This window comes from Ranitomeya variabilis, chromosome 1 (assembly GCF_051348905.1).
Source record: "Ranitomeya variabilis isolate aRanVar5 chromosome 1, aRanVar5.hap1, whole genome shotgun sequence".
Taxonomy (NCBI): Eukaryota; Metazoa; Chordata; class Amphibia; order Anura; family Dendrobatidae; genus Ranitomeya; species Ranitomeya variabilis.
The window spans coordinates 337,152,718-337,165,107 of NC_135232.1; positions in this window are offsets into that span (position 1 = coordinate 337,152,718).

Sequence of the window (12,390 nt, forward strand, 5' to 3'; positions counted from 1 at the left end):
CTCCAGGGCTCCCGGTGTGTAACTGGTGATGGTGGGTAGTGTATAAAGAAACGGAGGACACAGGTGTGCAGTCTCTTTACCTGGTTTACTGAAGACTTCAGGCAGCCACACTCCAGGGCACCAGATCACAGGTACAGGCAGGGTCCAGCCGGCTTGGAAGCGAATCCAGAGTCCCCTTTACCAGGTGGAGTTAGAAGCCTTCTTACTAGTGCGGTGATGTTGTAGTTCCTTGCTGCCTGTGGCTTCAATCAAGGTCCTCACAGTTCTCTCTGTCCTCCATAAATGTGGGACACAAACCCGTATGACAGGTGGCTCAAGCCTTTTTATAGGGTCCCTATATGCCCCTTGCCCCCTTTTTCAGTCATGACGCATAGGGTCACTGAGATTATTTTATTTGGTCACATATGATTGCATGCATTATGTTCAGTTAACTCGCACCCCCTGAGTAGGCCAGTACAGCAGTAATCAATGGTGTTGCATCAGGCTCCTAGGTCTGATTTTCTCATTATAATTTGCTATAGGACTAAACTGTTGAAATTCTAGTAACACATCTTCATTGGTGCCTCTTGGGTGTTGCTCATGAATATCCACATAATTACTTGCAGCGCCCCAGAGTCCTGGTCGTTGCAGTACTGATGCTCCGCCACTAAGGGGAGTGATGGTACGTCTGATGGCACTTAAGGAGTTCACCTGACCAGGTATCACAGTCACACATTACACTTCACACTCTGGCCACCAGGGGGAGCAAAGGGTTCTATGTATTAGGCCACTCCTCACACTCTGGTAAAACTGGGGGCTGGATAGGAAGTTAGTCAGAAGCTGACTGGGTTGGATCCAGGCAACATCCTGTGGCAGAGGGTGTTGCAGGGGAAGATTCAGGGGGGTCTCTGTCAGGGGTGGGATCCTGACAGTGGCCTAGCGAACAGAACAGAACGTTACGGAGCCGCGCCTGCACCCGTTGCGGTGGCATCCAAAGAAAGGAAACGAAGCGAGGTTTATTGTGGAGAAGTGAGAAACGAGATCGCAGCAAAAAGGAGATAAAGCCAGTAGGAGTCGTGCCTTAGGATCGTGGCAACACCCTACTGAGGCGCGTAGCCGGTGGCCGGAACGCCGAGGAAGTATTAGGCTCCAAGCGTTACTTCAAACAGCGGCAGGACAGTTGATTATAGGTTGGCTGTCTCACCTAAATCACAGCTCACAGTAGGTATCCCCTTTTTTTTAAAAATACAATCCTTTATTCTAACTTTATTCAAAAAAACTTTTTACATAAACATAACACCAACACCACAAAAGAACGGAAAAAATCCCCAGGGGGGTGCCTGCCCCTGCACTGGCCTGTCTCAACCTACCTATTTGCGGAGGTTGGCACCCTAAAAACCTGCGCAGTGGCGCCCCCGCTCCTCGATGGCTGACCCTGCTCACCCTAATGGGCCCTGTAGTGGCAGGGAGTGAGGAAGATGGTGAACAAGGTAGGTGAGAAAGATGTAAAGAATGTGTATGCAATTTTGTAATGTTGTACTTTTACTGAGAAGGTTCCCTTTAATTCTTTGGCTAGATAAATGCCTCAATAGCTGTCTTTAACTTTCCTCAATTGTTTCATGCATATATTTTAACTAGAATTAAAGACGGCATTGCACTGAAAGGGAGATTGTTCCTGCCACTTTACCTCGTCGAATCCATCCACCTTGGGCACACATGTGCAATAATGAGATAAGTACTCCGGTTTATATATCTTTTCTCCTGATGAACCTCGGCAGAGGGGAAACGCGTCGAGAAGTATTACAACCCGGTACATGAATTTATAGGTATATTATTTGGGAGTCTGTATCTGGCCGTAACTAACAGAGCCGTTACAGGGCCAAATGGCTAGATACATCGGAATCTGCTATGTGAATTGTGAAATACCTGAGTGTTTTTAAGGGTGTTGGTACTTTTGTTTATTTATTTACTCACTGGCCAATTTATGTGCTAATAGCCCCTTGGTGGCCTCAAATGATTGTATATCCATATCATCTAATATCGAGGGTGTTTTATATAGAGTTTTTTTTTTTTGAAGATACATCTATTAGGAAGGAGAGGCTATATGTCTGCACTGATGGGGAGAGTGTAGTGTGCAACTATTGAGGTATTTACCTAGTTAAAATATATGCATGAAACAACTGAGGAAAGTTAAAGACAGCTATTGAGGCATTTATCTAGCCAAAGAATTAAAGGGAACCTTCTCAGTAAAAGTACAACATTACAAAATTGCATACACATTCTTTACATCTTTCTCACCTACCTTGTTCACCATCTTCCTCACTCCCTGCCACTACAGGGCCCATTAGGGTGAGCAGGGTCAGCCATCGAGGAGCGGGGGCGCCACTGCGCAGGTTTTTAGGGTGCCAACCTCCGCAAATAGGTAGGTTGAGACAGGCCAGTGCAGGGGCAGGCACCCCCCTGGGGATTTTTTCCGTTCTTTTGTGGTGTTGGTGTTATGTTTATGTAAAAAGTTTTTTTGAATAAAGTTAGAATAAAGGATTGTATTTTTTAAAAAAAGGGGATACCTACTGTGAGCTGAGTCTGAATAATCCCTTCAATACAAGTACGTTTTAGTAAAAAAGGCTCACCTAAATCACCTAAGCAGACATAGGGGGCAATTGTGGGAGAGGGGCGATGCTAGGGTCCCGGAAGAACTCCAGGCCTACCCGTCATACGGGTGCGTCCTAGCCATATCATCTGGGGGATGGAGAAGAACATCAGAACAGATACGAGTTGTGAGAAAGAACATCAGAAACAGACACAACAGTTGTGAGGACTATCCCGTGGTGCTCAGCAGGGAGGTACTACAACACACAGGCGCTAGAAGGTAGGCACTGATTTCCACCTGCAAAGGAAACTCTGGATGTGCCTTCGGACCGGCCGGTCTCAGTCAGCCCTGTTAGCAGTACTCTAGATTGCGGATCCCGAAGCCTTCAGTAAAGAGTTAAAGAGACTGCAACCCTGTGTCCTCGTTATTCATCGCGACCTGCACCACGCACCCTCATCACACCTTTCATTGGACGCCCCTTAGCAGGGTCACGGACCAAGTCTAGCCACCGTGACAACCCCAGGACCGAGACAGAGAGGCCCGGTACCGAGTACCCCGCGGCCCTGCGTCTAGGGGCGCTCCATACTCGTATGTTGCCATTGATAGCAATTTGTTTAACTTACTTCAGGCTACCTGTTGCAAGCATATAAATGACCAGCACATATAAATACCTGTGGTTTGTTCCTGGTTTATCCATACATGTTTACCATTACGGGTTGTTTGTTCATGTGATACTATACTTGGACTTACCTCACAGCACGTGTAGTATGTAAGTTACATGTCCAGAGTGCATTTATTGTTGTATTGCAATATTACCACCATTGACATTTATTCAAAGTATTCAGGTCCAGGGGGGTCTATCTCATAATGGGGTCATTTGTCAACTGTTTTTAATGTTTTTAATCTGGTGTTGTTGTTTTTTCGGACTCTAATAAAACGTATAATTTTATATATTATATATTGTGGGTGTTCCCCGGTTTGTTGTATGTCTCCTTTTTCTTAGCCTCAACTCTAGATTGGCATACTCTGGGTAGATCCCCTTTGTCTAATTGTTGATGGTGCCCTCCACCCCCCTTTTTTTCTATTAGGGCGGACAGGTTACGTGTAATAATCCAGCTGTTCTGCCGGTTTCTGCTGTGCCTCCTATAGTCTTACACAACCTCGGTCTTCCGGCTACCGGTAATCTGCGTTCCACAGCGAGATAGCCTATACACTGCTGTCCTTCCCTGGTGTCACTCTCCTGTGCTTCGCTCTCCTGCACGCTAACTATATGCTGTTCTTCCTTTTCTGTTTCCCTGTCCAGGAGCTGCATTACCTCTGGCTGCACGGCTCCTCACACGTCTCTCTTCTTTCCTCTTTCCGCCAGTAGCTGCAGACCCCCACATCTGCTCAGCTATTCTCCTATCGTACCAGCTCCGCCTCAGCTGAAGTTCTGTGACAAGCTCTCTGGCTTTCTCTAAGGCTGGAGACACACTGGTGCGAGATACGGCCGAGTCTCGCTGGTTAAAAGCAAGCTGTGGCACCGGCACTCCGGTGCGGAGCGTGCGGCTCCATGTATTGCTATGCAGCCGCACGCTCCGCTCCGGAGTGCAGGTGCCACAGCTTGCTTTTGACCATAGAGACTCGGCCGTATCTTGCACCAGTGTGTCTCCGGCCTAACTCTCCTTCCGGCCTCAAACTGCTCCAGTCTGGCTTTCTCTCTCTGCTCTGCCCCTGTGACAGACTACTCACTGACTTCGCCTCCAGCCAGAATATATATATATATATATATATATATATATATATATATATATATATATATATATATAGGGGAGCCACCTACAAACTGGACCAGGCCTCCCCCTTCTGGCCTGGAGTGTGAGCATGTTGTGTGATTTGTGATTACCTGATAGAAGAGATCTTCCCTTGCTTCCAAGCGTGACATCACGCTCCTCGTGAGGAAAGCAATATCACTGTGACAACCAGGGCCCTGGGGTGTCACACTGCCCTATATAAATGTATGCATTTTGTATTGTAGGCTTACTATCTAAATGTATCTGACTAAAGAAAATTGTAAAGTGGAGAACTACGGTTCTCAGTTCAGACGCTGAGCAGTGGAAACCTCCTGCAATGACACAGCTGTCCGCAGTCAATTCTGCCAGGGTATTTTTAGCCAGATTTGCAAAATAATGGTTTATAGTCCCTCCCATTGTCTCTGGAAGAGTGTAACATCCCTGCTGGCATCACTGCATGGCTTTCCATCTGCCATCAGGCAGATACATCATCTTACTTAGCCCTCTGGGCCATGCTGTGAGTTCTGTCCTTTGCCAGCTCCATGCTCTGGTCCTCATGTCCTTGCTTGCTGTATACTTCCTGGCTGTGTGCTTAGGGTGGCGGCTCCACCACTTCCGGTTTCTTATACAGACTGTGTGCACCTTCCTAAGGGACCCCAGCCAATTGCAATGAGAAATCAGGTACTTAAGGCATCTCCACCCCTAGGGGGATGCCTGAGCAACATACTTTCACAGTCTTGCCGCTGAGTTGCCAGGTCCTGTCTTGCTTTATCTCTTGTGTCTGCCACCCAGGGGGCTTCGTACCATGGTCTGAATCCTTGTTTCTGTGTCTTGTCCCATACCTGACCTTGTCTGAAGTAAGTCATATACCTGTGTCCGTTTGTATCCCTGACTGTAGCCTTCCCTATCCCATTGTGTGTTTCCTTGTATTCACTGCCATCTCACCACCTGTGGTTCTGCTCCTTGCTCTGCAACCTGCGGCTCTGTTCTGCTCTCTGCTCTGTTACCTGCGGCTCTGCTTTGCTCTCTGCTCCGCAACCTGCGGCTCTACTCTGCTCTTTGTTCCACAAAGAGGGGAGAAGCCAGCACTGCTGAAGGTCAAAACGCAATATCTAAAGTGCACATGCACATAATAAATTCTGACTGTATTTCAAAATATGAGATATTTAGCAAATAATTGATCAATTCTTTGAGCTACCCCGCCACTTCACGGCAATCTCATAATGGGGCAGTCCTAACTCTACGTTTTTTATTTACATTGTGCCATTACGGCCTCCTAAATGTATAGAGAGTGAGAAAAAAAAAAAAAGGACAGACCACATTAAATAACATTACATGACAAACTGTACCTGGAGCATTGACATTGATTGGTATGTGGCTGACCACCACTGTTGCCGCGCACGCTGGGTCATATGCGCCATTCTGTCTGGGTTCACTATGATTGATAGGCTGCTGTGCACACACACACAGCAGCCCTGCTCTGCCTCAGGCTCTAGTTAATCAGGCAGCTGTGCCTCAGCCAGTTTCATCCTTTAACTTTGGTGTTGGTTTGGCAGTGTGGAGGCCAGATCTGATATGTCCGCACAGGACCTGATCGGCCTCTATGCGCGCTCGCCTTCCTGGCACTAAGGGAGTGATTCTGTCAATGCTCCAGGTACAGTTTGTCATGTAATGTTATGTAATGTGGTCTGTCCTTTTTTTTTTTTTTTTTTTTTCTCACTCTCTATACATTTAGGAGGCCGTAATGGCACAATGTAAATAAAAAAACGTAGAGTTAGGACTGCCCCATTATGAGATTGCCGTGAAGTGGCGGGGTAGCTCAAAGAATTGATCAATTATTTGCTAAATATCTCATATTTGAAATACAGTCAGAATTTATTATGTGCATGTGCACTTTAGATATTGCGTTTTGACCTTCAGCAGTGCTGGCTTCTCTTCTTTTTTTGCTTCTGTATTGGTATGTGGCTGACCACCACTGTTGCCGCGCACGCTGGGTCATATGCGCCATTCTGTCTGGGTTCACTATGATTGATAGGCTGCTGTGCACACACACACAGCAGCCCTGCTCTGCCTCAGGCTCTAGTTAATCAGGCAGCTGTGCCTCAGCCAGTTTCATCCTTTAACTTTGGTGTTGGTTTGGCAGTGTGGAGGCCAGATCTGATATGTCCGCACAGGACCTGATCGGCCTCTATGCGCGCTCGCCTTCCTGGCACTAAGGGAGTGATTCTGTCAATGCTCCAGGTACAGTTTGTCATGTAATGTTATGTAATGTGGTCTGTCCTTTTTTTTTCTCACTCTCTATACATTTAGGAGGCCGTAATGGCACAATGTAAATAAAAAAAACGTAGAGTTAGGACTGCCCCATTATGAGATTGCCGTGAAGTGGCGGGGTAGCTCAAAGAATTGATCAATTATTTGCTAAATATCTCATATTTGAAATACAGTCAGAATTTATTATGTGCATGTGCACTTTAGATATTGCGTTTTGACCTTCAGCAGTGCTGGCTTCTCTTCTTTTTTTGCTTCTTTGTTCCACAACCTGCGGCTCTGCTCTTTGCTCTGCATCCTGCGGCTCTGCTCCTTGCTCTGCATCCTACGGCTCTCTCTTAGCCCCAGCAGCTCAGCTCTCTGTGGCACTGCTCTCTGTTCCACACTCTGCTCTGCAACCTGCGGCTCTCCTCTGCTCACTGCTCCTCAACCTGCAGCTCTGCTCTGCCCTCTGCTCCACACTCTGCCGCTTTGCTCTGCTCTCTGCTCCGCACTCTACGGCTTGGGTCTGCTCTCTGCTCCGCACTCTGCACCGCAACCTGCGGTTCTTCTCTGCGCCGCATCCTGTGGTTCTACTCTGCTCCGCATCCCGCTGTTCTGCTTTGCTCTGCATCCTGCAGTTCTGCTCCTGCTCCGCTCGCTGTGGTTCCTGTCCTTTAGTCTGAACTGGTACCTACCTGGTACCTACTGGTTCCTGTCCTACCCGAACCAGTTCCAGTCCCACTAGCCATGCCCGCCTGCCTGCCAAGAGTGCCAGCCATGCCAGCCATGCCCACCTGCCTGCCAAGAGTGCCAGCCGTGCCCGCCTGCCAAGAGTGCCCGCCTGCCTGCCAAGAGGGCCAGCCGTTCCCGCCTGCCTGCCAGAGTGCCAGCTGTGCCCGCCAGAGTACCAGTCGTGCTCATCCGTACTTGCTCGCACCTGTTTATTTTGTTCAGTCCCTCAGTGGGATCAGCTGACACAGCCAGACACCGCCCTGGAGTGGTACCTGACAGCTACCTGCCGCACAAGCCTGACCGCTCCATCAGAGGCTCCAGTGAACACCAAGGTAGCTGCTTAGTCACTCCCCTTCCAGGGTAGTCTTGTTTGTGGCACAGTGAGGCCACAAACATCACACTCGCGCCATCCAGTCTAGGCATGAGTGTAACATCCCAGGGTCCTGGTTGTTACAGTGGCATTGCTTTCTTCTCCGTGAGAGTGATGTCACGCTTGGAAGCAATGGAAGATCTCTTCTATCAGGTAAACACAAACATGCAACATGTTCACACTCCAGGCCAGAAAGTGGAGCTCTAAACCCGGATTAAGGGGAACTTCCCTATATGCATATTCTGGTCTGGAGGGGAAGTCAGTGAGTCTGTCAGAGGGACAGAACAGAGACAGTTGGTGCCAGACCGCAGACTCGAGCAGTCTGAGGCAGAGAGACGTGTGAGGGGCCGTGCAGCCAGAGGTGCTGCAGCTCCTGGATACAGAGAATACAGAAGGAAAGAACAGATTGTAGAGAGAGTACAGGAGAGCGAAGCACAGGAGAGTGACAACTGGGGAGGATAGCTGTGACTGGCCTAACTCCCTGCAGAGCGCAGATTCCGGTAGCCAGAAGACCGAGGTTGTGTCGGACTCTAGGAGTCAGAGCAGAAACTGGCAGGTCAGCTGGACTACATGTAACCTGTCCGCCCTAACACCCAGGAGACACAGTGGCACATAGAGCCCAGGTCATGATAGAGACCCTGTAAAAAGGCTCGAGCCTCCTGTCATATGGGTTAGTGTCCCACCTTTATGGAGGACAGAGAGAACTGTGAGGACCTTGATAGAAGCCACAGGCAGCAAGGGACTACACAAAAGCACTGGTAGGAAGGCTTTCATCTCCACCTGGTAAAGGGGACTCTGAAATTGCTTCCCGGCTGGCTGGACCCTGCCTGTACCTGTGATCTGGTGCCCTGGACTGCGGTTGACTGAAGCCTTCAGTAAACCAGGTAAGGAGACTGCAAACCTGTGTCCTCTGTTTCTTATCACACCACCCACCATCTTCACCTACACACCAGGAGACTTGGGGACCCAACTTCACCTGTGGGAAGTTATACCATCTTAGCTGCCTTATCATCACCCCAGAGGACCCCTCTAAGCAGTGTCAGTCCCCACTGACTGAACACCACAGGTGGAGTCACGAACATAAACTTTATTCATCAAAACCCCTGAAGGAGGATTACTGGAAACTGGTGTATGCAGCAGGAACTCAGAGCAGAGGAGCAGGATCACAACACAGGTTCACAGGAGCAGGTATATAGCCAGGGAGTCACCAGAGTTAGGAGCTGGATGCAAGGCAGAATACTCTAGCACAGACTGAAGGCTGGGGTGGAGTTTTATAGCAGGAAGACACAGTGCACATGAGACCAAAGACGCCATCTTGGAAAAGGGCAGTAATGCACAAAAGGTAATAAAGAATGTTCAGAGTCCTGACAGGCGCGTTGTTTTGGGCAGCACCTGGAGGAACGGCGCAAAAACCAAGGCCGCCCCTCATCAATATTACTATGTCCGAGAAATATGCCCATCAACAAGAGAGGTCTGTCTCCTAGTCTGGGATGGTGGGGAGAGGAGGAAGAACCGCCCATGAAGATGGGCGTGGTGGAATGAAACCACAGGAAACGAGATTGAGGAGGAAGAAGCAACATGGCGGAGGGAGGTGAGTGGACACCGGAGCGTGGGGTGGAGCAGAAGGACTCCCCCAGCTGGAACCTGCAAGAACCATACCCGTCACCGAAGCTGGATGTGGACCTCATGCGGAGAGAGGTAGAAGAACTTACCCGGGAGCTCATATGGATGCAGATGGAAGTTGTGGCCGGGTGGAAGGAGGCCTTCATCGGGAGCCTTACCAGTAGCCTCGTCTGGCCCAGAGCAGGAAAGAAGATCCGGCGCTCCGGAAGAGAAGCTAAGGGGCATGACCCTGACCACCCGCGAGCGGAAGGCCCAATGGCTAAGCCCGAGCCACCACCACCGCTGTACACCCCCGACCAGGATTTTGGGTCCCTCGGTGAAATGTCACCATACGCCAAGGATACCCCAGCTGCCTGTCCCGCAGCAACCTCTGAGCTAGATGACACCCTGGTCGGCCCCCTACCGACCCTGCCGACTCCATGGCCTGCAGAAGTACACCATCGGATATATTGGGACCGGGAGGACAGTGGCCTGGGTCAGATGGCAGCCCCACTTATCCCCACTTATGGACCCCAGGCTAGCTCTCCGGAACCCATAGTGTTCACAGAGGGACCCACAAGTGAGGACATGATCCCGTTGCAGGGGGAGATCCCCATGATAACCTGGATGGAGCATTGTAGACGTAGGGAGGAAAAGGAGAGACAGCAATTCCTGGCCCGGCAGGCATAAGAGAAAATAGAGAATTTCTGAATGTTAAAGTGACTGTGAATAGTTAAAAGTTAACCTGGCAAGGTTTCTGCATTAAAAGTTTGTATATTTGAAAAGGCACTGAGGCCATGGACAGTGAATGGTCCACAAACTCTCTTGTATATAGTTGGCACCTACTTAGGTGCTTCCTACTGGTTTTACAAGGATCGCTAAAGAAACTGTAATGTCTTAAAAGTTGATTTCTTCCTGAGACCTGAAGAGCAAAACCGGTTGGCGGGCTGAACATTGGGTTTGGATATACGCCTTGTAGCTCGCCCAAGTCCTACGTTGGGGGTTTATGATGGGTCCTTCACATCGTTGCTGCTGTTTAAATGACATTGAGTTATTGACTTGAATATTGATTGTACTTTTGAATAGTAAAATGTTGATTTGTCGCACTTTATAGAAGGAAGCCTTAACCCCTTATGCCCCGAGGGTTGTTTGCACATTAATGACCGGGCCAATTTTTACAATTCTAAACCACTGTCCCTTTATGAGGTTATAACTCTGGAACGCTTTAACGGATCTTGGCGATTCTGACACTGTTTTCTCGTGACATATTGTACTTCATGATAGTGGTAAAATTTATTCGATATAACGTGCGCTTATTTGTGAAAAAAATGGAAATTTGGCAAAAATTTAGAAAATTTCGTAATTTTCCAACTTTGAATTTTTATGCCCTTAAATCACAGAGATATGTCACGCAAAATACTTAATAAGTAACATTTCCCACATGTCTACTTTACATCAGCACAATTTTGGAACCAAAATTTTTTTTGTTAGGGAGTTACAAGGGTTAAAAGTTGACCAGAAATTTCTCATTTTTACAACACCATTTTTTTTAGGGACCACATCTCATTTGAAGTCATTTTGAGGGGTCTATATGATAGAAAATACCCAAGTGTGACACCATTCTAAAAACTGCACCCCTCAAGGTGCTGAAATCCACATTCAAGAAGTTTATTAACCCTTCAGGTTTTTCACAGGAATTTTTGGAATTTTTAAATAAAAATAAACATTTAACTTTTTTTCACACAAAATATATGTCAGCTCCAATTTGTCTTATTTTACCAAGGGTAACAGTAGAAAATGGACCCCCAAAGTTGTTGCACAATTTGTCCTGAGTACGCTGATACCCGATATATGGGTGTAAACCATTGTTTGGGCGTATGGCAGAGCTCGGAAGGGAAGGAGCACCATTTGACTTTTCAATGCAAAATTGACTGGAATTGAGATGGGACGCCATGTTGCGTTTGGAGAGCCCCTGATGTGCCTAAACATTGAAACCCCCCACAAGTGACACCATTTTGGAAAGTAAACCCCATAAGGAACTTATCTAGATGTGTGGTGAGCACTTTGACCCAACAAGTGCTTCACAGAAGTTTATAGTGCAGAGCCGTAAAAATAAAAAATCATATTTTTTCACAAAACTGATCTTTTCGCCCCCAATTTTTTATTTTCCCAAGGGTAAGAGAAGAAATTAGACCACAAAAGTTCTTGTGCAATTTGTCCTGAGTATGCTGATACCCCATATGTGGGTGTAAACCATTGTTTGGGCGCATGGCAGAGCTTGGAAGGGAAGGAGCGCCATTTGACTTTTCAATGCAAAATTGACTGGAATTGAGATGGGACGCCATGTTGCGTTTGGAGAGCCCCTGATGTGCCTTAACATTAAAAACCCCCACAAGTGACACCATTTTGGAAAGTAGACCCCCTAAGGAACTTATCTAGATGTGTTTTGAGAGCTTTGAACCCCCAAGTGTTTCACTACAGTTTATAACGCAGAGCCGTGAAAATAAAAATTATTTTTTTTTTTCACAAAAATGATTTTTTAGCCCCCAGTTTTGTATTTTCACAAGGGTAACAGGATAAATTGGACCCAAAAAGTTGTTGTCCAATTTGTCCTGAGTATGCTGATTCCCCATATGTGGGGGGGAACCACTGTTTGGATGCATGGCAGAGCTCGGAAGGGAAGGAGCGCCATTTGGAAAGCAGACTTAGATGGATTGGTCTGCAGGCGTCACATTGCATTTGCAGAGCCCCTGATGTACCCAAACAGTAGAAACCCCCACAAGTGACCCCATATTGGAAACTAGACCTCCCAAGGAACTTATCTAGATGTGTTTTGAGAACTTTGAACCCCCAAGTGTTTCACTACAGTTTATAACGCAGAGCCGTGAAAATAAAAAAATCTTATTTTTCCCACAAAAATGATTTTTAGCCCCCCAAATTTTTATTTTTCCAAGGATAAAAAGAGAACTTGGACCCCAAAAGTTGTTGTCCAATTTGTCCCGAGTACGCTAATACCCCATATGTTGGGGTTAAACCTCTGTTTGGGCGCACGGGAGAGCTCGGAAGGGAAGGAGCACTGTTTTACTTTTTCAACG